This window comes from Pantherophis guttatus, chromosome 16, assembly GCF_059756535.1.
Source record: "Pantherophis guttatus breed Tessera chromosome 16, ASM5975653v1, whole genome shotgun sequence".
NCBI lineage: Eukaryota > Metazoa > Chordata > Lepidosauria > Squamata > Colubridae > Pantherophis > Pantherophis guttatus.
The window spans coordinates 7426822-7451368 of NC_142078.1; the positions used below are offsets into that span (position 1 = coordinate 7426822).

A 24547-nucleotide genomic window follows, 5' to 3' on the forward strand; every position below is an offset into this window, starting at 1 on the left:
TCGTAAGGCTGAGAAATTTCACACAAGCCCTAAGCGCGTCTCCTTAAAAAACGAAATTAAAATCCATTCCCCGTAATAACCTCGTCAATGCTTCATCTTTCTGTCTGTATTGCCCTTTATTAGTTTTTTTTTTTTTTTTGAAGAACCAATTAAGGTTTGATTTGCCATTTTCAGGGACAGGTGTAGATGTCAGATGGAGCTAGAGGGCTTTTGCCGTTGTCAGGATGTAGCAGAATTTCAAATCCCGGCTTCCAGATACGCTCCCTTTCCTTGTCCATCTTCATTGCCATCCCCTTCTCCCACCCCCATCCCATCCCATCCCTCGCCCCCACCAAAGATTGCCATGCTGGTGAGTCAGTGCCTTCCACGTCCCCCAGCAATTACCCACCCAGCCTTCTCTCATCAAAGCTCTTAAAGGTGATCTCATGCTGGGATAAATAAGCTGCTTAGCAGCTTGGAAAGAAACGGTGTTTAAACTTTTAATATCTTTTTTTAGCTCCTTCCTTTTTTTTCCTCTCCCCTCCCAGTGTACCACCGTTTCTCTTTGTGCTCGCCTGTGATCTCCTGAAGGACATCATAGTGCCGGCTGCTGTCTCTTTTTTTGTCTCTGTGGGAGAAGAACGTGGGTGGGTGGGTGGGAAATCAACTACACACCAGAAGGAGGGATGCGGGGACATCCTTGGGGCTTCTCGCAATTATCTCTGAAACAAAAAAGAAAAAGAAAGCGATTTGAAGATTCCCTGGAGGCGAGATGTCCTCCAGTTGAGTTGGGAACAAATGCAGTGTGATGTCCATTCTCTTAAGGTAAAGATAAAGGTAAAGGTTCCCCTTGCACATATGTGCTAGTCCAGGGGTCAGCAACCTGCGGCTCTGGAGCCGCATGTGGCTCTTTCATCCCTCTGCTGCGGCTCCCTGTTGCTGGTCGGCTCTACAATTGATAGGGCTTTCGGTTAGGACAAGTATAGGAAAAAGGATGCCGCACTAGGAGGAGACTCTATGGTGGGGGAACCAGACTTCCGGTCAGCAGAGGAAAAAGGACGCCACGCTAACAGGAGACTATGATGGGGAAACCAGACTTCCGGTCGGCTCCAGAATTGAATGGGGGCTTCCAGTTAGGACCTTTGTGGCTCTTTGAGTGTTTAAGATTGCTGACCCCTGTGCTAGTTGTTCCCGACTCTAGGGGGCGGTGCTCATCTCCGTTTCAAAGCCGAAGAACCAGCACTGTCCAAAGACGTCTCCATGGTCATGTGGCCGGCATGACTCAACGCCAAAGGCGCACGGAACGCTTTTACCTTCCCACCAAAGGTGGTCCCTATTTTTTCTATTTACTGCTAGGTTGGCAGAAGCTGGGAAAAGTAACAGGAGCTCACCCTGTTACCCAGCACTAGGGATCGAACCGCTGAACTGCCGACCTTTCGATCGACAACCTCAGTGTCTTAGTCACTGAGCCACTGCGTCCCTTTCTTAGAGGGACTTCTTTTTTCCCCCCATTCTCTTAAAGGGCTTCTTTTCAGAAGAGGTTCTTCTTAGAGAATCTCACCCATCAAGGAACCACCCGTTTCTCATTCTGAATTCACATCACAGCTGCTGCCCGGATTCAAGGAGACACGCAAGGCTAGTTGAAGGTTTGCACCTGAACTTTAAATTCTGGATTACTCATGAAGGCAGCTTTCTTCATGAACAGAAATACTCAAACAACATCTGTTGTTCAGCAACTGAGCATTAAGGAAAGAGGCATTGTGTGAACTAACTTCAAGAGTCCAGTTGTTGGGACATTTATTCGTTAGATTTGAGTAACACACGTGTTTTGGTGTTTCTTTGCTATCTGCTAGTGGTTATCCAGATGTTGGTAGCTGTCAAGCTCCAGGAAAATCAGGAGATTCAGGCAACTCAAATGAGTATAAAGATTTTATTGCTAGCTTAAACTCTCTACAAGAATCTGGCCAACTAACAGTCAAGGGAAATGAGCGGGAGATAAGAAAGGCATTTAAAGTGGGTTGGACTTAGATCTCTTGTGGGTGCACAGGGACTCATGATTTATGACATGTCTGACTCCTCCTTCGGGCTCAGCCTGGTTACCTCCTACATCAGCCTTGATATGATACAGAGTGAAAAAACCCTGCCAGAGTCAAGTGACCACAAGTGCTTATTTTTAGATCTAAACAGTCCTAAGTTTCTTTGGACGAATGCAACTCTTCCCAGTTAGCCACAGTGACTATCTTTTTTTTTTTTTTAATTTGATTTATATGCCGCCCTTCTCCGGAGACTCAGGGCGGCTTACAATGCGTTAAGCAATAGCCTTCATTCTTTTGTATATTTTATACAAAGTCAGCTTATTGCCCCCACAAACTGGGTCCTCAATTTACCTACCTTAGAAAGGATGGAAGGCTGAGTCAACCTTGAGCCTTGGAGAGATTTGAACCAGCAGTAAATTGCAGGCAGCTGTGTTAATAACAGGGTGCGTAGACCACTGTACTATCAAGGCTCTGGACATGTCCCTGAGGTTCTTCAGGAAGATTCTCGAAGTGTTTTGACTTGGACTTCTGCTTCCTGGGGCTGAGAGAGATTGAGCTCTGGCCCCAAGTCAGAGCTACCAGTTACTACCAGTTCTGAAGGTGTGGCTTGGTGGGCGTGGCATAGCTTGGTGGGCGTGGCTTGGTGGGTGTGGCAGGGGTGCATGCATGTGTGACAGAATGCTGCTCTCCTGGATTTTGGCACTCCCGTGCGGGCGAAGGCCAACTGACCAGCATGTGTGTTTGCACAGGAACGTGGAAGAGGAGCCAGTGAGGCCACACGTCCTGTGCAGGATGGTTCTGCGTGTCGCTTCCGGCACGTGTTCCATAGGTTCGCCAACATGGCTCTAAATCTTCTCTAGATTTCCACAAATACCGGCTAACTTGCAAAGGCCTCTCCGAGTCTGAAATTGACTGGGCTGTGCTTCTGCCTCCACCTCTCTGCTCCGCTGCCTCTTCGGCGGAAACTGCCAAACCATCTGGTTATATCTTTTTATTATTTTATTTTCCCTGCCACTTTTGTAAAACAACTTAAATGTCATCCTCTAACAATTGCCCACCAAAGAAAGAAATGAATAGGAACATTCCCACAGGGGTCCCTGTCTTAAATGAAGCTTTTGTTGTTCCAAATTGTTACTCAAAGCGGTACAAGCCTTTGAAAAGAAAGTGGCTGTGTTGCTGGAAACCTGCTTGCAAAGGGCTTGGGGATTCGGAGCACCTCGCTGTAACATCCCAGCCCAACCTCTTTTTTTTCTTTTCTGGAAGTGGGAATTCAGCAGGTTTAGTGATGAGAATAACTAATTCATCCAGACTTGCCCTGTACATTCGTAGAATTCTTATTCTGAGAAAGAGAAAGAAATGGAATGGAATGGAACAGAACGGAACAGAACAGAACAGAACAGAACGTGGAATGGAATGGAATGGAATGGAATGGAATGGAATAGAATAGAATAGAATAGAATAGAATAGAATAGAATAGAATAGAATAGAATGAAGGAAGGAAGGAAGGAAGGAAGGAAGGAAGGAAGGAAGGAAAGAATAGAATAGAATAGAATGGAATGGAATGGAACGGAACGGAACGGAACGGAACGGAACGGAACGGAACGGAACGGAATGAAGGAAGGAAGGAAAGAACAGAACAGAACAGAATAGAATAGAATAGAATAGAATAGAATAGAATAGAATAGGAGGAGAGGAGAGAAGAGAAGAGAAGAGAAGAGAAGAGAAGAGAAGAGAAGAGAAGAGAAGAGAAGGCGTCTCCACCGCCTTCCTTCAAAGGAAGCCCTCTGAGTGTCAAAACCAATCGATTTCCGTGTTAGCCACCGGCCCCGAGTGCCCTGCTCATTAGAAACAATTTACATGCCTCACATCAGTATGACAGCTGTAGTGAGGGATTTGTTTAGCTAATTTAGAGTAATGGAGAAGCCCAATTAATCACACGAACACCGATGATCCCTAGCACAGCGAGGTGAAGGCTTCGCGTTATGGCATACACCTGTCATGGATGACTCTGGGGTCTTCCCTGCCCAGAATCTCTGGGTCTCTGGCTGCCATCGAACAAGGAGCATGGCGTTATAATCACAGGCCTACGATATTAACCCTGAACCGCAGACGTACTATTTCGGCTATGCTATTACAGACCTGAGGTTCTAATGACCTCAGTAGCAAAAAGACATTCAACCTTTCCATTTTCCAATCTGAAAATTGATGTCTAGAGCAGCAAAAACCCAAAGAAAAAAAATAAAAATGTATTGATCTCTTATCAAATCCACATCGCGCAGGTCATTTTTTGTGCCCCCATCCTTGAACTTCGATCTTCCTTCTCTAATTCTTACATTGGTCCACTGAATGACGGCGCTAGTAATTTCTTCAGAAAATAATAATTTCCAAATCTGGAGGGGAGTAGGGGAATCGCCGAGGTTTTTTAAGCTGCAGGCTGTAGTCCAGAAAATCGCACAACAATATTGTGACTAGCGGTAAAAGGCGCAGAAGAACATTTGAATGCATTTCAGGGGTGGGTTCTACTTACCTTTATTACCGGTTTCCAACGGGATCGTTGCAATGCGCATATCACTGATGACGACATCTGGGGCAGTGGGCGGGGACTTCCGCCGGTTTTACTACCGAACGAGGGGAAACCCACCACTGATACGTTCCTGCCATATAAATTGTTACATGACGTAGATTGTACCTGGTCATCAATTTCATCGGGAGCTTCATCGTCGCTGATGTCAGAATCGGCAGCTGCTGTGGGTTCCTCATCATCCATTTCAAAATTTTCGTCTCAATCCGATTCCACTTTCGGATCACTCTCTGCTTCTCCATACCATTTTAGAACAGTTTCTTTGAAGTTTGGATCACCAAATCGCACTCTCTTTTTTTGGCGGAAAACCTGGCCCGGACATTATAAAAACAAAAATAGAAAAATTTTTAAAAAAAGAGGATAGAAAAAAGGAAGATAGAAATGAGAGAAGAATATGCTACAGATACCTAGACTTGAAATATGGATTGAAGTTAAAATATATGAAAATTAGATTATGTAAAAAGAAAAAATATCAATGGATATAATGAATTAATTTTTATTGAGATGTTGGATGGTACTATTTGAGAAAATTGATGGCTATAATAATTGGGATATTGTTTCAATACCTATAACAATTGTAATAATTTGAATATCTTCAATAATACATTTATTTAAGCAAAAAGAAAAGAAAATTGAAATGATATAGGATTATGATTTACTAAATAAAACTCATTTAAATTAGCTTTTATATAAATGGTATTGTTAAATAGATAGAATTTAGGGAAATAATTGTGAATTGTATTATGTTGTGTTATCTGAATTAAGAACTTTGTTTAAATGTTAAATTGGTATATTTTCAAGATTAGAGATAAGATTCAAATTTGATGAAGTAATATTTAAATAAAAACTTTTGGTTTAGAGCCCCCACAGAGAAGGCTCTCCCCCTGGGGGCCGCCAGTCGACATTGTTTGGCTGACGGCACCCGGAGGAGCCCCTCTCTATGAGAGCGTACTGGCCGGTGGGAGGCTACTGGTGGCAGCAGGCGGTCCCGTAGATAACCAGATCCTAAGCCATGAAGCGCTCTAAAGGTGGTAACCAAAACCTTGAAGCGCACCCGGAAGACCACCGGGAGCCAATGCAGCTTGCGCAGGAGAGGTGTTACATGGGAACGCCATGTCGCTCCCATAGCTACTCGCGCGGCCGCACTCTGAGCCAGTTGGAGCCTCCGGGTGCTCCTCAAGGGGAGCCCCATGTAGAGATGGGGCTCCCCATCTCTACATGGAGATGGGGAGCCCCATAGAGGCTCATCATAGAGGTGATGAGTTCCTGTTTTAGCCATCACGATATATAGGGGCTATTGGTTTGTGTTTTCAAATCACAGTCAAATGTCTATGGAGATTCTCAGTCATCCAGGTCATGGTTGTCCCAAAAGTGCTTTTTCAAGAAGCAGCTGGACTTTCTGGTTTTTCTGTGAAGACGTTTCAGAGTTGAAGATGTTTCTTGGATGAGAAGTAAAGCTTTGGCCTCTTCCTCATTCGGAGGCCAGTGTTTGGCCAGTCTAGGGGTGACATGGTAACACTATTTCAATATTTGAGGGGCTGCCCCAAAGAAGAGGGGGTCAACTGATTCTCCAAAGCACCAGAAGGCAGAACAAGAAATAATGGATGGAAACTCATCAAGGAGAGAAGCAACCTGGAATTAAGGAGAAACCTCTTGTCTTCAGAAGTCATGGCCACTTCATCACTGGAGGTTTTTAAGAAGTGCCTGGATAACCACTGTAATGGTATAGGTACTCCTAGTTTAGTTGAATGAAAAAAAGGACTAGGGGAGACATGATAGCAGTCTTCCAATATCTCAGGGGCTGCCCCAAAGAAGAGGGAGTCAAGCTATTCTCCAAGGCACTTGAGGTGGGCAGGATAAGAAGCAACAGGTGGAAACTAATCAAGGAGAGAATCAACTTAGAACTAAGGAGGAATTTCCTGACAATTAGAACAATTAACCAGTGGAACAACTTGCCACCAGAAGTTGTGAATGCTCCAACACTGGAAGTTTTTAAGAAGATGTTGGATAACCATTTGTCTGAAGTGGTGTAGGATTTCCTGCCTAAGCAGGGGGTTGGACTAGAAGACCTCCAAGGCCTCTTCCAGCTCTATTCTGATTGATTGATCTGGCTTTGTTAAAGAGTGCATTTTTTTTAAAAAAAACCATACCTTGATTCAAATTTGAAATTGCCACTCTGGGCCAATCAGCTTCACTGAGGGAATTCTGCCTCGGCCCCCCTGAGCTCTTCAATGCCTTTCCTGATTAAACGAAACAATCGTACAAATCAAAAACACAGTTGCTTTTGTCAGACCTAAGAACAAGACGAATGTTCTAAGCCGTGTTCCATTAGCATATTGTGATCATTCCTCATTCATTTTTACAGACATCCCAATGAAATATTCTCCAAAAGGCATTAAACACTGCATGCAAATGAAGATAAGAGGCTTCTTCCCCTCCCCTTAACAATTCGTTATCTCTTGATAATATTTGGAAGTAGCTCTCTTTTAGAGAAATATGTACAGAGAGGGAGGAGAAGGAGGAGGTGGTGGTCGTGGTGGAGGAGGAGAAGACAGATATGAGGAGGAGGAGGAAGGAAGAAGAAGGAGAAGAAGAGGAGGAGGAGGAGGTGAAGAAGACAGATATGAAGGAGAAGGAAGAAGGAGAAGACAAGAAGAGAAGGAGGTGGAGAAGACAGATATGAAGGAGAAGGAAGAAGGAGAAGAGAAGAAGAGGAGGCGGAGAAGACAGATATGAAGGAGAAGGAAGAAGGAAGAAGAAGGAAGAAGAGGAGGTGGAGAAGACAGATATGAAGGAGAAGGAAGAAGGAAGAAAGAAGAAGGAGAAGAGAAGAAGAGGAGGTGGTGGTGGAGAAGACAGATATGAAGGAGAAGGAAGAAGGAAGAAGAAGGAAGAAGAGGAGGTGGAGAAGACAGATATGAAGGAGAAGGAAGAAGGAAGAAGGAGAAGAAGAGGAGGAGGCGGAGGAGACAGATATGAGGAAGGAGGAAGGAGGAGGAGAAGAAGAAGAGGATGAGGAGGTGAAGAAGACAGATATGAAGGAGAAGGAAGAAGGAAGAAAGAAGAAGGAGAAGAGAAGAAGAGGAGGAGGAGGTGGAGAAGACAGATATGAAGGAGAAGGAAGAAGGAAGGAAGAAGAAGGAAGAGGGAAGAAGAAGGAGGAGGAGAGGTAAGGAAGGAGGAGAAGAAAGAGAAGAAGAAGAAGAAGAAGAAGAAGAAGAAGAAGAAGAAGAAGAAGAAGAAGAAGAAGAACTACTCAACAATCCCAACAAAACAAAAACAAGAACCTATCCATTTTTTTTCATAAGAATTAATTCAAGAAGGAGGTTAATATAACCTCCCTCTGGAGAATAAACCAAGGAGAACTATCAAAGTCAAAATGCACTGCTTTAGCCTACATTTGAGCTCTCCCACCCTCCCTCACTCAAAGACGCGGATTTAATTCAAATAAAGGCCTGCCAACGGAAGAGAAAGCAGAAGCTGGTGAAAGGGTAGGAGTTAAGTGGAACAAAATCTATAGTTCACTTTGCATGATTTAATTTCTGCCCCTGTAGAGAGGGCAGGGGGTGGTCTTGTATCTTCAGAACGGAGCCATGCAAAAGAATGGGTTGGGTGCAATTCTATTGGTACGTAGTGCTAAGTCATACTGTGGCTTGCTCACATGATCCAACCGCCTTGATTTGTGAGTCAAGCCTTAGGAGCTTAGCAGTAAGCATAAATCAAGCCATGATGGCTTACTTAACACATTAGGTTTTAAAAAAAATCAGAATGATCTGCAAGGCAAGGAGGTACCAAGGTTCTCCTCCATCCAGATCTCTATCTCTATCTCTATCTCTATCTCTATCTCTATCTCTATCTCTATCTCTATCTCTATCTCTATCTCTATCTCTATCTCTATCTCTATCTCTATCCTTATCCTCATCCTCATCCTCATCCTCATCTTCATCCTCATCCTCATCCTCATCCTCATCCTCATCCTCATCCTCATCCTCATCTTCATCTTCATCCTCATCCTCATCCTCATCCTCATCCTCATCTTCATCCTCATCCTCATCCTCATCCTCATCCTCATCCTCATCCTCATCTTCATCTTCATCTTTATCTTTATCTTCATCTTCATCCTCATCCTCATCCTCATCCTCATCCTCATCCTCATCTTCATCTTTATCTTTATTTGATTTATATATCGCCCTCCTCCCGAAGGACTTAGGGCGGTGAATAGCCAAACGATAAAATACAAAATACAAAATTTAAAAACAGAATAAAACCGAATTAAACAATTTGGCCCAAGACAGATTTAAAACACCCCAATCATTTAAAAATAGATTAAAATTTTCATATTAAAAAAGAAAAAGGGAAAAGATTAGGCCAGGCCCGCCTGGTGGAATAAAAAGGACTTGAGAGTGCAGCGGAAGGTGCGCAGATCCGGGATCCTCCGTATCTCCGGGGGGAGCTCGTTCCAGATAGTAGGTGCCCCCACAGAGAAGGCTCTCCCCCTAGAGGCCGCCAGTTGACATTGTTTGGCCGACGGCACCCGGAGGAGCCCCTCTCTATGAGAGCGTACCGGCCGGTGGGAGGCTATTGGTGGTAGTAGGCGGTCCCGTAGATGCCAGAAAACCCAACCCATTCAGGTTTAGAAGGGCTGGAACAGTTTTTGGATTATACCTTGTCTTCCAACACATATTGTTAAGAAAGTAGGAAGAAAGTTCGGGAGAGAGAGAGAAGTTTAAAGGCACCTCCCAAAACTAATTTTTATGGTATCATAAGATTTGTAGATCAGGTTCCCTACTTCAGGACTTTTGCAATCTTCTTGTTGTGGCCTGTTAGCCCTTCTAGCAGCCAATCAGAGGAGGAGGCGGTGTGGGAGTCAATTTCAGCATCAAGGCAACCTGGGAGCTCCAAGGGGGAAGAGGAAATGGAGCTGGCCGAGAGGGAGACAGAGGCGGAGCCTGGGCCATCCGTCATTCCTCAGATAGAGAGTCAACAGCCCCCAAGCTTGGAGGTGGCTGATGAGGAAGAGGAGGAACAGCTGGGTACAGTGCAGATGCACAGAAGGCAGAGGAGAGGAGAGCAGTGGAAATCTATAGGCCGGTTCTTGGGACGGAAGAGCCACTGCTGCTAGCAAAGCCCCACCCTATCTCTAGGGATAAAAGGCAGGGGGCGGAGATGAATAGATGTGGCAGACAACTATTCATTGTCCGGCCGGAAGGACTTGTTAGCCTGCGGTGAGAGAGAAACTTTTTGCACTCCTAATTAAAGGAATCTTTGAGTTCACTTCAGAGGGTTTGTTGTGTTTGGAGAGCTGGGTCAGAACACTTCTCTTCTTATGATGGATGGAAGAGAAGGAAGGAAGGAAGGAAGGAAGGAAGGAAGGAAGGAAGGAAGGAAGGAAGGAAGGAAGGAAGGAAGATTTTGACCAGCTTTTCCCATTCAGGTGAACTGAGAATTTGGAAATCTGAAGTCCACAGGAGGAACTGAGTTCGGAAAAGGCTGTCTTAGATTTTAAGGACTCTAGTTTAAAAATTGAACCAGGGGTGAAATCCAGCAGGTTCTGACAGGTTCTGGAGAACCGGTAGCGGAAATTTTGAGTAGTTTGGAGAACCAGCAAATACCACCACTGCCTGGCCCCAGAGTGGGGTGGGAATGGAGATTTTGCGATATCCTTCCCCTGCCACGCCCACCCAAGCCACACCACGCCCACCAAGCCACGCCCACAGAACCGATAGTAAAAATATTTGGATTTCACCACTGAATTGAGCAATTATCCATGGAAAGCCAGGAATTAAGTGCAATGGGGCAAATGAACAATCGTGATTGAAGACTACAAGGAAACAAAAGAAAACAAGAAAATTATTTATAACAGGCTCCATTCTGGGGCCTGGTCCAACTCCAGTTAAAATTAACACTTAAGCTAAAACACAAACGGAAAGGACTCCAACTCCATAAAACCAACGTACACGATGATATATTTATGACCGCCATAAAAAAATAACGCTATTACAGGTATATAATCTTGTTCCTATAACCCTGCACCCTACCATCTGACTTTGCTAATAAAGTTTTCAACAGAATGGCCCCCACCGTCTTATTTTACGAGCTGCTGTTTCCCACGTCTCCTCGGAACCACATTCGGCAATCTGCCTGGAGTTCAGTCTACAACCACAAAGGCCAAAGCAGCAGATGTGTGATGGAGAATTAAAGATCAAAGTCGAGACCTGAGAAAGGATCAAGGCCAACAGACCCAACGGACGCCACAAGCGAAGAGAGAAACAGAAGACACCGGAGCACAGCAGATGGATAGACTGCAGCTGCTATCCGTGGTGAGGAAGACTTGGAGTTGATCTGATGGGATCCGTAAGTGCCTGGAGGACACTTCCTTTCTAGGCCAGGGAGAAAGAAAATGGAAAGAAGCAATCAGCAAGAGGAAGGTAAGAAGGAAGGGAGGGAGGAAGGGAGGAAGGAAGGGACAGAGGGAGGAAGGGAATAAAGGAGTGAGGAAAGAAAAGAGGGAGGGAGGGAGGGAGAAAGGAGGGAGGAAGGGACAGAGGGAGAAAGGGAATAAAGGAGGAAGGGAGGAAAGAAGGAGGGAGGACAGAAGGAAGGAAGGAGGAAAGGAGGGAAGAAGGGAGGAGGGAAGGAAGAAGGGACGAAGGAAGGAGGAAGGAAGGAAGGGACAGAGGGAGGAAGGGAATAAAGGAGGAAGGGAGGAAAGAAAAGAAGGAAGGAAGGAGGGGGACTGAAGGAAGGAGGGAGGGAGGGAGGAATGGACAGAGGGAGGGAGGGAATAAAGGAGAAAGGGAGGAAAGAAGAGGGAGGACAGAAGGAAGGAGGGAAGGAAGGAAGGAAGGAGAAAAGGAGGGAAGAAGGGAGGAGGGAAGGAGGAAGGGACAGAGGGAGGAAGGGAATAAAGGAGGAAGGGAAGAAAGAAAAGAAGGAAGGAAGGAGGGGGGGCTGAAGGAAGGAGGGAGGAAGGAAGGAAGGAAAGAAGGAAGGAAGGAGGGAGGGAGGGAGGAAGGACTTAGAAAATATTTTTTTTTCAGTGGCAGCGTGCATGAAAAGGTCTACCCTATAAAAATTTCACACAGCAAACAATCACATCACAAGACTTTCCAAAACATTTTCTTCAAGAAATTACACGCATTTGGATAATTCTTACCAAACCTCTTGGTGAAACTTTCAAACTAAAATTGGCTCCTTTCTTTCGGCAGGTTTTTTTTTTTTAAATCCATCAATCAAAGGGGAGGAGGGACAACCCCCCCCCCCGAAATATCAGAATCCTGCCCTACTAACACAGATAGTCGAACTGAAGAGCTGCTGCTTGTTGATTCCCACATCTCTACGGATGGTTTCCTTGGACTTCTTGACTATAATAAAAGGCAAATAGGCCGAGTCATTGAGTGAGGAAAAGAAGAAGACTTTTGCAGAAGGAAAAGGAGGTTTTTAAAGAGAGATTGGACAGGCATCTGCCTGAAATATTACAGACTCTCTTGCTTGAGCAGGCAGTTGGACTAAAAGACTTCCAAGGTTTTGCAAACCTGTAGAGAAAGTAATGGGACATGGTAGCTCAGTGGCTAAGACGTTGAGCTTGTCGATCGAAAGGTCGGCAGTTCGGCGGTTTGAATCCCCATTGCCGCGTAACTGGGTGAGCTCCCGTGACTTGTCCCAGCTTCTGCCAACCTAGCAGTTTGAAAGCACGTAAAAAACTGCAAGTAGAAAAATAGGGACCACCTTTGGTGGGAAGGGAACAGCGTTCTGTGCGCCTTTGGCGTTGAGTCATGCCGGCCGCATGACCACGGAGACATCTTCGGATAGCGCTGGCTCTTCGGCTTTGAAACAGAGATGAGCACCGCCCCCTAGAGTCAGGAACGACTAGCATGTATGTGCGAGGGGAACCTTTACCTTTACTTTTAGGGAAAGTAAATAAGAATGCCATCTCTAGTCCCTTCACCACTCTGTTATTCTGCAATCATTTCAGCAAGCAGGCCGCCCATTTTACAAGGATGGAGAGAGAGGAAGAGAAGGAAACAATCCACAAAAGCCAAACAAGCTAAAAAGAAAAAAACAAAAGAAAGAAAGATAAACAGCCAAAAAGAAGAGAGGAAAGGAAGAGGCCGAAAAAGAAAGTCAATGGAACTCATTACACAGAGAGGCTGGGAAGAAAGAGCGACGGAAGCCAACAGAGTTTCTTTTCAGTTGCTCCCCAGCAATTTTTGACATCTGCAATATCGCCTCCGGCTGTGGAATCTTCTGCTGCATATCCCGCAGCAACCCGCCAGCAGCCTCCCTTCATCTTGCTTCTCTGCAGCTAAACCAGGTTGTCCCAGGCCTGCTTGAAAACCTTAGCAAGGCGAGCCGAGCCCCCCACCCCCTCCCAGAAAAGCTAGATTTAATGAACCGGCACGAATCCTTCAGGATACGTTTCCGCAACGCCAGAAATCCTGTCGATAAATAAGCCTGGCGTACGGTCTTGCCAGAAGGAAGGAGTGAAGGGAATTAGAAAATTGGCTTTCTTTCCTCAAAGGTGCTTTTTTTCAAAAGATAACTGGGCTTTGTTTTTTTCCTTGAAGTCGTTTTGCTTCTCATCCGGGAAGCTTCTTTACTTTACTCGGAACTGAAGAAGCTTCTTGGATGAGAAGCGAAACGTCTTCAAGGGGAAAGCAAAGTCCAGTTGGTTTCTGAAGAACTGAAGTTTCTCGGGTGAGAAGTGAAATCTCTTCAAGGAAAAACAAAATCCGGTTCCCTTCTGTAGAATTGAAGAAGCTTCTTGGATGAGAAGTGAAACGTCTTCAAGGGGAAAACAAAGTCCAGTTGGTTTCTGAAGAACTGAAGTTTCTCGGGTGAGAAGTGAAATCTCTTCAAGGAAAAACAAAATCCGGTTCCCTTCCGTAGAACTGAAGAAGCTTCTTGGATGAGAAGTGAAACCTCTTCAAGGAAAATCAAAGTCCGGTTGCTTTCTGTAGAACTGAAGAAGCTTCTTGGATGAGAATCGAAACCTCTTCAAGGAAAATCAAAGTCCAGTTGCTTTCTGTAGAACTGAAGAAGCTTCTTGGATGAGAAGTGAAACCTCTTCAAGGAAAATCAAAGTCCAGTTGCTTTCTGAAAAAGCACCTTTAGGAGAACCATGACCTGGATGACAGAGAACCTCCATAAACATTTAGTTTAACAAAGGGTCCCTCTAAGCTTCCTGGCCAGTAAAGGGCATTAAGAGGTCACCAGAAATAAACACGGTCATATCCCAGGTTGTTTCGGAGGTAGGGAAGAAGTCAATAAAGAAGATAAGGAACTCTTAATGATGCTTAAGAAGGTTCAGGCAACGAAGAAGCTTTCAATCTATGGAATTGCCCCTGCTTTGCATGCAGAAGATCCTTTATTCAATCTTCAGCACCTCCAGCCATAGCAAATTGGATCAGTTTGACGTCACCCTTTGAACTGATTGAATTCAGCTCTTCCCAATTTGATTTGAGGAATTGGTCTTGCATGGGCACAGCAGACCTTCCTAATTATCCAGACCGAATCGTTGGCTCCCAATTGGATTGGATGAATCGATCGGATTGACCAAGTCATCAAAACCTGGCGGGATTGATGGGAACTGAGGAAGCTTTGCGCAACTCCAGTTGATGGTACAGAGGTAGAGAGGTCCATGCTCCGTCTGGTGTTTTGAGGACCATGGTCACCAAGAGGTCAACGTCGTTGGAGAAGTTAAAAGCTAGAGCAAAAAAACAACCTGGGGGACACTCCGTGATTTTGTTCATACAACAGACGCAACACAATCTGCCACTAATCCAAACCAATGTTCTTACTATCGTACTAGCAATACAAAGTCATACACACTGGCCCAAATTCAGTCCCTTTGAAATGATTTAAATCTCGCCCACTTTCTCAATATCTTCTTCTCTGATATCTTTTTTTTTTTTTTGTAATAAGTTTTTATTTTATTTTATAACATGTAAAAATTCCAACTTCAATCGAACAGTGTGATATCTGGGTACAAGTCATTTTAGGAAGTCATAATCGAAGTGTTTACAACAATATTCATTGCATTAATATCAAGTATGCTAATATTAATGCCAGTAATAATCATAATATTTGTTTAACCAATTTAACACATCGTCAAAAAAATATTCCGTTCCTTTCTTTTCCTTAATTGTAAGTGTAGCTTCTCTGTTTCTGCATATTCTAATATTTTTCTAATCACATCTTTATCTGTTGGGATCTCTTCACTTTTCCAGTTGTACAAACACTATTCTCGCTAATAATAATAATAATAATAATAATAATAATAATAATAATAATAATAACTTTATTGTCATTGTATGTGTATACACAGTATACTCATACAACAAAATTCACTTAACACCCAAAGACCATAACAATCCCCAAACACACCCCCACCCACCACAATTCTCCACCCCTAAACCACCCAAACATCCACACAACAGACCAAGTCATGCTGTCCAACAGCTCACGGACGGTGGCCCTTTAGTTCATTGTTGAGTGCAATTATAGCTCTGGGATAAAAACTATTCAGAAAACATGTGGTCCGAGGTTTAATTGTTCTGTATCTTCTGCCAGAAGGCAACAAGTCCAAAAAGATTGTAAGTAGGATGGGAAGAGTCTCTGAGAATGTTATGCAACTTTCTCAAACAGCGAGATTGGAAGATGTCATCCAGGGCTGGTAGCTGGAGTCCGATGATATTCTGGGCATTTTTAATGATTCTCTGTAAAGCTTTTTTTGTCCACTACAGAGCTGCTCCCATCCCATGCAAGAATGCCATATGTCAGGACACTCTCAATGGTGTTGCAATAGTAGGAGAGAAGTAGATGCTGAGATAGATTTATCTTCCTGAGCATTCTCAGGAAGTACAGCCTCTTCTGTGCCTTCTTCGCAAGCATGTTAGCATTCATAGTCCATGAGAGGTCCTTCGAGATATAAGTGCCCAGAAATTTAAAATTTAATACAGGTAAAATTTAATACAGGTAAAATCAGATATATGTTCCCTTTGTTATACTTATTTGGTAAATGCCCAGCAAAAATGTTTCTGGTTTCAAGTCTATATGTAGCCACCTCTGATAACTGATGACCACATCATCAGTTGTGGTCTGATGGCAGCCTGCGGAGCTGGCAGTGGAGTCGGACAGTGAGGAGGCTGGGGAGGAACATGGGACAGTCCTGGAGTCTGGGGAAGGCTTGGACGAGGGCTCTGCGTCAGAGGCAGAGATGTCAGTTAATCCTTAGTTGGATAACCTTTAGCATGAATGACGGACTTACGACATCTTTCCATGGAGTGAACCAAAGTCTTTTAGTTCTGCAGCTGTTATCATGTGAAACCAAGATTGAATGATGGCTTCTATTAACTGGGTTTTATTGCTGGGTCGCTTCTGACTAACAAGTTTCTTTCGTCGGCTCCATCAATTTTCTCTTAGGTGAGGGTCTGTGCTATTCCCAGGCCATTCCAGCAGTGGAATAGGATTATCTTGAAACTTCTCCCCAAAAAACGGTGTTATTAACCATCAAACCTCAAAAATACACTTTCCCCAAAAGGTTTCCACAATTTTGGCCGCTACTGTAAGCCAAAATAATTCTCATTCACTTAGTTCCTTCTTTGTAGACATCTGTGTCCCTTTCCTCTCCTGGAATCCGCCCGGTCTCCACCCCAGCTTCCCTGAAGTTTCTGCTTTCTCGCAAAGCATGACAGAAGAACATAATTGGAATATAATTAATGAATTGGAAGAGTGAGTTGTTTTAAGTGTTTTCGATACTCCCTATAATTATCTGCAGGAAACATGTTCATTAACAATCTCTACACATACACGCTTGCAGTGTGTATTGACAATACCAGATACCTCTCTGAAAGGAGTGAGATAACAGGGGAGCTCTCTTTGAGGTTGCACAGCTCTGTTTACTTCCTGGATTTAGGGAATCATTGAAGTAAAACAAATATTCCAATCCCCGGTCTCTTGAATGAATGTGTATTTTCGGGAATGGAAGCCAAAGCTAACAGGGAGGGGAGAGACGGGAAGAAGGGGAAGGTCCCTACAAGGTCCCTTCCAACTCTGTTGGAATAATTCTTCAATATTTGAGGGGGGGTACTACAAAGACGAAAAGGAATGTGGTGGCTCAGCGGCTAAGACGCTGAGCTTGTCGATCGAAAGGTTGGCAGTTCAGCAGTTCAAATCCCCAGTGCCGCGTAACGGGGTGAGCTCCCGTGACTTGTCCCAGCTTCTGCCAACCTAGCTGTTCGAAAGCACGTAAAAAATGCAAGTAAAAAAATAGGGACCCACTTTGGTGGGAAGGGAACAGTGTTCCGTGCGCCTTTGGCATTGAGTCATGCCGGCCACATGACCACGGAGACATCTTCGGACAGCGCTGGCTCTTCAGCTTTGAAACGGAGATGAGCACTGCCCCCTAGAGTCAGGAACGACTAACACATATGTGCGAGGGGAACCTTTACCTTTTTACCTTATAAAGACGAGGTGGGTCAAACTATTTTCTAAAGCATCATAAGGCAAAACAAGAAACAATGGATGGAAACTAATCAAGGAGAGAAGCAATCTGGAGTTAAGGAGAAACTTCCTAACAGTGAGAACAATTAACTAGTGGAATGGCTTCCCTCCAGATATCATCACTGGAGGTCTTCAAGAAGAGACTGGATAACCATTTGTCTGAAATGATATACAGTTTCCTGATTGAGCAGGGGATTGGACCAGAAGATCTCCAAGATCCCTTCCAACTCTATTATTCTATGATTCTATGAAGTTGCTTTCCTCACAATTTTTTTTGTGTGTAGAAGGAATGAAATCAAGAGCCCTTTCAGAAATGCTGCCCTTCCTTGACCAGTTTGGGTTGGCTTTCATTTTCGTCATAGTTTGTGCGTCTTGTTCAGACTGTAGTGCCCTTGCTAGGAAGAACTTCTGGTTTTGCTTCTAGCCAATTCATCCTGTAGACAAATTACACCGAGCATGTGAAATACTGATAACGCCTTATATTTATTCTGCAGGATTCCTGATTGGCTAGGATCTCCCTACGCAGGAGAAAGAGGCACCTGAAAAAAAGAGAAAGGAGAATGGATATGAATGGGTGTTAGAAATTGAAAGTGTTTTGCGTAAATTTTCTTCGGAGACACCATTCATATTGTCCTTAATCTTCATGATGGAAAGTTAGATAAGACATGAAATAAGTAGATAAATTTGCCTCCAATTCTCTTCTCTCGGTCATCTTTTCTCTTTCGGACTTAATCTTAATCTTGCATTTGCAGTGCTGGAATAATAGATAACATTTTACTTTTTTCTACAGGGCCATTTTGAATGTTCAGAAAGAATTATTATTATTATTATTATTATTATTATTTCTTCTTCTTCTTCTTCTTCTTCTTCTTCTTCTTCTTCTTCTTCTTCTTCTTCTTCTTCTTCCTCCTCCTCCTCCTCCTCCTCCTCCTCCACCACCTTCTTCTCCTCCTCCTCCTCTTCCTCCTTCCTCCTCCTCCTCTTCTTTCTCCTTCTACTCCTCCTCCTCCACCACCACCTTTCATCCTCCTCCTCTTCTTCTTCTTCTCCTTCTTCTTCTTCCTCCTCCTCTTCTATTTCTTTCACCTACTCCTCCTCCTCCACCACCTTCTTCTTCTCCTCCTCTTCCTCCTTCCTCCTCCTCCTCTTCTTCTTTCTGCTTCTATTCCTCCTCCTCCACCACCACCTCTTCTTCTTCTTCTCCTCCTTCTCCTTGTCTTCTTCTTCTTCTTCTTCTTCTCCTTTTTCCTCCTCCTCCTCCTCTTCTACTTCTGTCTCCTCCTCCTCCTCCACCACCACCACTTCTCCTCCTCCTCCTCTTTCTTCTCCTCTTCTTCTTTCTCCTTCTACTCCTCCTCCTCTTCTTCTTCTCCTTCCTCCTCCTCCTCTTCTACTTCTCCTCCTCCTCCTCTTCTACTTCTGTCTCCTCCTCCTCCTCCTCCATCACCACTTCTTCTTCTCCTCCTCCTCCTCTTCCTCCTCTTCTCTTTCTTCTTCCTCCTCCTCTTCTTCTTCTTTCTCCTTCTCCTTCTCTTGCTCCTCTTCTTCTTCTCCTTCTTCCTCCTCCTCCTCTTCCTCCTTCTTCTTCCTCCTCCTCTTCTACTTCTTTCTCCTTCTCCTCCTCTTCCTCCTCCTTCTTCTTCCCCTTCCCCTCTCCTCCTCCCTCACCTTGCTTAGCATTAGTGACACAAGGCCAGCAAATAATATGACTCCAAAAGAACCTTTCAAATAAATTTTCCTTCATTTTCCTGGACTTCAATGTCTTCCACTGCCTGGAACTGACTTTACATTTGGTGATTCAGGTGGCTGGGCCGCTTACTTTTATTGATGGAAAATGGGTATGCAACTTCAGGTATTTTAGGAGGTTTTGGGAAGCCACTGAGGTGGAGAAATTGCCCAGTTAGAAGAAGATCAATTGGGACAGGTAGGGCATCGAACAGCAAGAAGTTCCTCCAAGAATCTCAGATCTTTCTCAAAAGGCATGGTTGAAAGATGACCTATCTCCCTAAAACCAAAATTTCTTCCTACATGTACGTGTACTATATAAAACTATTTATGGAAGTATACACCCAATTTACTATACCTTTTTTTTTTTAATGCTGATGGATTGGCATAACTTACTTTTCTTTTCTTTTGTTAAAAATATTTTTATTGAATATTTTACATTTTTAAAACCAAAGACGTAACAGAAAAAGACAAAAATGAAAAAAGAAAAGAAAAGAAAGGGAGGAAGAAAGAAAGAAAGAAAACACACAAGTACACCAAATGGTAAAATACAAAACACATTATCTAATGTTTTTACAACTTTCTGCGTCAACAGTTGCCTTTGCTTTTACATTCAATTCTTCCATTGGATCCATTAGTCTTCTATAGCCATCTTCACAGTTTTTGTAACCCAAATTGTTAGACGTTATCTGCATCCTATTTATTTACACAGTCGGTGGCCTAACTTACTTTTCACCTGTGCATCATTTGTCTTATTAGTACCATTGTAGTTGTTGCATGCTTAGATGTAAATCTAATAAATGAATGAATGAACGAACAAATAAATAAATGAATGAATAAATAACAAAAAGGAAAAACAACATTTGAGGACAACAATGAGACAAGAGGTGGAGCTCTTGCCTCACAATCAGGAGGTTGTGAGTTTGATCCTAGGTAGAGGCAGATGTAGGGTCTCCTGCTTGGGCAAAGGGGGGTTGGACTAGATGACCTGCGAGGTCCCTTCCGACTCTGTTAATCTGTTAAATCGCGATCAGAGAGTAGCGAGCATTCTTGCTCACTTTCCTATGGCCGAAGACAGAGAAATGGTGATTATCCTTAAAAAAAAAAAAAAAGATACGACAAATTGCAGACGATTAATAGATTTCCCATGTACTAGTCTATTTAAGAGTATTTTTTGTGCTGCTCTTCAGCTGAAAGGGCTACGGGGAGGAAAAAAGCTTCAAGGATTGTGGGGGGAGTTGTTTGTTTGTTTGCAAAAGCAGAAATGATCCTGACCTCGGACTTAGAAGCGGAGAGACATAGCACAAAAGGAAAGAGTGGCAGGGAAGGGAAGAAGGTCCAGGTGTTGCTAGGCGATGATTGAAGGAGAAGGAATAATACACCACTTTAAAATATGTCTCACAATAGATTCAATGAAGTAATCATGTTTCTCCTTTTCTTTCTCCCCAGCTCTCTGTTGTCACATTTAATGAAGTGACTTGTTACCAGCCGTGGCCATGACGAGACCAAGGTTGCTCACCAGCAATTCGGGATTTCTTAATTGTCAGGAAAGTTTCTTTTCTTTTCTTTTCTTTTCTTTTTTTTCTTTTCTTTTTTTTCCTTTCCTTTCCTTTCCTTTCCTTTCCTTTCCTTTCCTTTCCTTTCCTTTCCTTTCCTTTCCTTTCCTTTCCTTCTCTTCTCTTCTCTTCTCTTTCTTTTCTCTTTTTTCTTTTCTCTTTTTTCTTTTCTTTTTCTTTTCTTTTTTTTTCCATCCAAAGTGGGCTGTGCCCCCACAGAGAAGGCCCTCCCTTTGGGGGTCGCCAGTCGACATTGTTTGACCGATGGCACCCTGAGGAGTCCCTCTCTATGGGACCGTATTGGCCGGTGGGAGGCTATCGGTAGCAGAAGGCGACCTCGTAAGAGCCATATCAGTGGGCCCGCGAGCTTTGCCCTAGCTCAGCTCCAGTGCGCATGCGCGTGTTAGCCAGCTAATTTTCGGGCTTTCCAGGCCCATGGAAGTTGGGAAACAGACTGTTTCCAGCCTCCGGAGGACTTCCGGGAGTGTGGGGAAGGTTGTTTTCCTCCTCTCCAGGCTCCAAGAAAGCCTCTGGAGCCTGGGGAGGGCGAAAAACAGGCCTACTGGGCCCATTTGTGCCCTCACGTGCCAAAAGCGGACACTGGACGCTGAGCTTGTTGATCAGAAAGGTTGACAGTTCAGCAGTTCGAATCCCTAGTACAGGTCTCCTGCGTGAGCAGGGGGTTGGACTAGATGGCCTCCAAGGTCCCTTCCGACTCTGTTACTGTTCATCTGTTGCACATAGTCAGTTTTCCATCGGCGTCAATGTCCTGCTAACGCAGGGGTTTACCATTACACAGTTTGCCCGCTTTATAAAATTGAGGCGTGCTTTTAAGTAACCACAATTCTTGTATGTGTGTGTATGCTTTCCCTCTCTCTCTCTCTCTCTCTCTCTCTCTCTCTCTCTCTCTCTCTCTCTCTCTCTCTCTCTCTCTCTCCCCCTGATGCTACTGTTATAAACTCCTTCAAAGCGTCTGCTTCTCCTTTGGCCATCTCATGTTGATGTTGACATGCGGGAGGTCACCCGTATCGCTGACAACGGCGCCCGCCCAACATGGATGCTTAGCTCAGAAGCTCGCCAGAATAATGAAGCATCTCCCAAATAATTGAATCATGCCCGAGCGCTTGTGGTTCCTCGCCTTCCCTCCTCCGTTCATTGGTGAGCAAGGTTCAATCTTCCTTCATTAGCTTCCTTGCCCTTGAAACAAGGTGGCGGTGGAAACTGGTGCCGAGCAGAAAGCTCTTAGCAAAGCTGATTAAATCTTCCCACTGCAAATAGCCTGATTCAGGCAGTAATTTGAGTGTCCACGAACGTGATGTTTTTCGAATTCGCTCCCTTATGCCAATGTATGCATTTAAGACGGGCCCGCCTCCTGCTCTGGGTGGCTTTTGAACAAGGGTTTTTAAGAAAGAGAGGGGAAAAGGGGGGAAAAAAAGGAGGGAAGGAAATGAAGAGCTGAAAGCATCGCACTCCACAATGAGATATGGAGCACGGTGGAAAGGAGCCTCTTGAAATTCTCCATCCTGTCACTTGGACGGTGGGGGAATGGATTTAATAAATTTCTCCTAATTTTTCCAGCAGGTCCTGAAAGTGCTCCCACTCCCTTCCTTCCTTCCTTCCTTCCTTCCTTCCTTCCTTCCTTCCTTCCTTCCTTCCTTCCTTCCTTCCCTCCCTCCCTCCCTCCCTCCCTCCTTCCTTCCTTCCTTCCTTCTCTCCCACCCTCTCTCCTCTGGGCAGAAGTCACCATGAAACTGGAATAGGAAGGAGACATTCCCAAATGTCCAATTCCTGGACCTTCCCTTCCCTTCCATTCCATTCCATTCCATTCCATTCCATTCGATCTACAAATGTCAGCATAAAACTGGACTAGGAAGGAGACATTCCTACATGTCCAGTTCCTGGAACCTCCTTTCCTTTCCTTTCCTTTCCTTTCCTTTCCTTTCCTTTCCTTTCCTTTCCTTTCCTTTCCTTTCCTTTCCTTTCCTTTCCTTTCCTTTCCCTTCCCTTCCCTTCCCTTCCCTTCCCTTCCCTTCCCTTCCATTCATTCTACAAATGTCAGCATAAAACTGGACTAGGAAAGAGACATTCCTACATGTCCAATTCCTGGAACTTCTTTTCCTTTTCCTTCCCTTTCCTTTCCCTTCCCTTCCCTTCCCTTCCCTTCCCTTCCCTTCCCTTCCATTCCATTCGATCTACAAATGTAAGCATAAAACTGGACTAGGAAGGAGACATTCCTACATGTCCAGTTCCTGGAACCTCCTTTCCTTTCCTTTCCTTTCCTTTCCTTTCCTTTCCTTTCCTTTCCTTTCCTTTCCTTTCCTTTCCTTTCCTTTCCTTTCCTTTCCTTTCCTTTCCTTTCCCTTCCCTTCCCTTCCCTTCCCTTCCCTTCCCTTCCATTCATTCTACAAATGTCAGCATAAAACTGGACTAGGAAAGAGACATTCCTACATGTCCAATTCCTGGAACTTCTTTTCCTTTCCCTTCCCTTCCCTTCCCTTCCCTTCCCTTCCCTTCCCTTCCCTTCCCTTCCCTTCTGTTCCATTCCATTCCATTCCATTCCCTTCCATCTACAAATGTCAGCATAAAACTGGACTAGGAAGGAGACATTCCTACATGTCCAGTTCCTGGAACCTCCTTTCCTTTCCTTTCCTTTCCTTTCCTTTCCTTTCCTTTCCTTTCCTTTCCTTTCCTTTCCTTTCCTTTCCCTTCCCTTCCCTTCCCTTCCCTTCCCTTCCCTTCCCTTCCCTTCCATTCATTCTACAAATGTCAGCATAAAACTGGACTAGGAAGGAGACATTCCTACATGTCCAGTTCCTGGAACCTCCTTTCCTTTCCTTTCCTTTCCTTTCCTTTCCTTTCCTTTCCTTTCCTTTCCTTTCCTTTCCTTTCCTTTCCTTTCCTTTCCTTTCCTTTCCTTTCCTTTCCCTTCCCTTCCCTTCCCTTCCCTTCCCTTCCCTTCCCTTCCATTCATTCTACAAATGTCAGCATAAAACTGGACTAGGAAGGAGACATTCCTACATGTCCAGTTCCTGGAACCTCCTTTCCTTTCCTTTCCTTTCCTTTCCTTTCCTTTCCTTTCCTTTCCTTTCCTTTCCTTTCCTTTCCTTTCCTTTCCTTTCCTTTCCTTTCCTTTCCTTTCCTTTCCCTTCCCTTCCCTTCCCTTCCCTTCCCTTCCCTTCCCTTCCCTTCTCTTCCATTCATTCTACAAATGTCAGCATAAAACTGGACTAGGAAAGAGACATTCCTACATGTCCAGTTCCTGGAACTTCTTTTCCTTTTCCTTCCCTTTCCTTTCCCTTCCCTTCCCTTCCCTTCCCTTCCCTTCCCTTCCCTTCCCTTCCCTTCCCTTCCCTTCCCTTCCATTCCATTCCATTCCATTCCATTCCATCTACAAATGTCAGCATCATATTGGACCACAAAAGAGGCATTCCTACATATCTAGTTGAGTCCTACTCAACGTTGAACTCTTCAAGAACAGAAACAGGGAATTGCAAGTTTCCAGGTCGGCTGTGCTTTCTACTTCCATCGATCTACTGACCCCAGCCTCGCAACATGGCAACCCCTTCCCCCCTTTGGGAATAAAGAAAAAAAAATAAATTCCCCTCTTCCAAGCCACGACCCGGAGTCACGGCATGCCAGGAAACGTTCAGCCAAGTCCCTCCCTTCTCCAAATCATTGGCATGTAGGTTTTGATCCGATGAGTGAAGTCTCTCCCCCACCCCCTTCTCCGTCTCAGCCCGCTGCAGGTCTCAGGAAATAATGAGGGAAGCAACTGAAGCAGTACATGGAGAGAAGCTGAGGTTTCTACATGTACCAGGAGGGACTAATCAGGCGGTTGTTTCAGTCTGCCTGTCTGCCTCCTCCTGGTGATTATGAAGATTTGATGGCAGCCGTTAAAGAGCCTCATCACATCTTCCAAAAATAAGTCTGCCCTCCAGAGCATCTCGTTCATTTCCCTTCACAGCCAGGAGCGCCATGTCTTTCAGGGAAGTGCCTTCCGCTCCTGTGACAGTGACAGAATCACGTTCCTCCAAATTACCTTTGTTGGCTACCCCTTTCAACCAAAGGTTGGATGAGGTTACACTTTGTCACGTGTAACAGACATGCAGAATACAAAATAACAGAATTGGAAGGGACCTTAGAGGTCTTCTAGTCCAGGAGTCCCC

General features: G+C 44.5%; 1 long non-coding RNA gene across 1 annotated transcript in view; it reads right to left on the reverse strand.

Annotated features, from left to right (window-relative positions):
- Positions 1-550: 550 nt before the first annotated feature.
- LOC117669983 (uncharacterized) overlaps positions 551-24547 on the reverse strand; it is a 65362-nt gene continuing 41365 nt past the window's right edge. The window contains exons 3-5 of the long non-coding RNA XR_015730107.1: positions 6747-6836; positions 4705-4905; positions 551-701 (exon numbers count right to left, since the gene is read on the reverse strand). This is a non-coding gene — a long non-coding RNA (uncharacterized LOC117669983). The remainder of the gene's footprint in view (positions 702-4704; positions 4906-6746; positions 6837-24547) is intronic.